Here is a 1,072-nt window from a genome sequence, read left to right as displayed (position 1 = left end):
GAACTTTGAAGTTTGTTGCTATTTTTCAAGTTTTGTCCTTTCAACGGTTGAAAAAGTTCTCTCTGTTGCTTCAATTTCCACTTCTTTAATCTTGAGTGAGACTGAACATCATTCCCTAAGTTTTTTTATTCTTTTTTGTTTTTTTTTTAATTTTTATTTCATATTGGAGTATAGTTGATTTACAATGCTGTGTTAGTTTCAGATGTACAGAAAAGTGATCCATTTGTACATTCACACATATCCATTCTTTTCCAGAATCTTTTCCCATATAGATTATTACAGAATCTTGAGTAGATTTTCCAGTCCTATACAACAGGTCCTTGTTGATGGTCTATCATATATATAGCAGTGTGTATACTTTCATTCCAATTTCCTATTTTATTCCCCCCACCACCACATTTTCCCTTTGGCAACTCTAAGTTTGTTTTCAAAGTTTGTGAGTCTGTTTTCTAAATAAGTTCATGTGTATAATTTTTTTTTTAAATATGTAACACTTCATGAATTTGCATGCATCCTTGCAAGGAGCCATGCTGACCTTTTCCATATTATTCCAATTTTAATATATGCAGTGCCAAAGAGAGCTCCCTTCCTGTTTTTTATGAGCTAGACGTTACTACTCTTTACCTTTTATTCCCCCTGTGGGATCTTATCCTTGCTGGCTGATGTGAGCTTTGGTCATTGTGGGAAGAAGGCCTTTCCTACATGAGTTACAAATGTCTTTTCTCAGTTGGCCATTGTTCTTCCAACCTTGTTTAGTGTTTTTTCCTCAAACAAATGATTTCCCTTAGGTCACGTACACTAAAATTTTTCTCTTATGAGTCTGGGCATCAGGGAGTTTGAAGAAGGGCTCACTTTGGTGGCGATGTGAAAGCTGGAAGGGGGCCAAAGGCCAGCCCCAAGGCTGAAAGGATGGCGGGAGAGAGATGATGAGGGTGAGATGGGACTCAGTGGCCGAAAGGGAGATGGGGCTGAGTGGGGGAAGCATGGAGATGACTCTGCATTTTCGGGTTGAGCAGATGGGTGGTAATGATGCCACTGACTCTGTCAGAGAAGCCAGACAGAAAAGTAGGGT

The 1,072-nt window shown here is 39.1% G+C and overlaps 1 non-coding gene across 1 annotated transcript; it reads right to left on the bottom strand.

Annotated features, from left to right (window-relative positions):
• Positions 1-479: 479 nt before the first annotated feature.
• On the bottom strand, positions 480-582 carry LOC139039267 (U6 spliceosomal RNA). The gene has a single exon (XR_011492590.1). It is a non-coding gene; the product is annotated as a U6 spliceosomal RNA (small nuclear RNA).
• Between the last annotated feature and the right edge of the window lie 490 nt (positions 583-1,072).

Source organism: Odocoileus virginianus, chromosome 17 (genome assembly GCF_023699985.2).
Source record: "Odocoileus virginianus isolate 20LAN1187 ecotype Illinois chromosome 17, Ovbor_1.2, whole genome shotgun sequence".
In the NCBI taxonomy this organism is placed as follows: Eukaryota; Metazoa; Chordata; class Mammalia; order Artiodactyla; family Cervidae; genus Odocoileus; species Odocoileus virginianus.
Note: the sequence above shows the minus strand (reverse complement) of the source record. Positions and strands in the feature narration are given on the sequence as shown.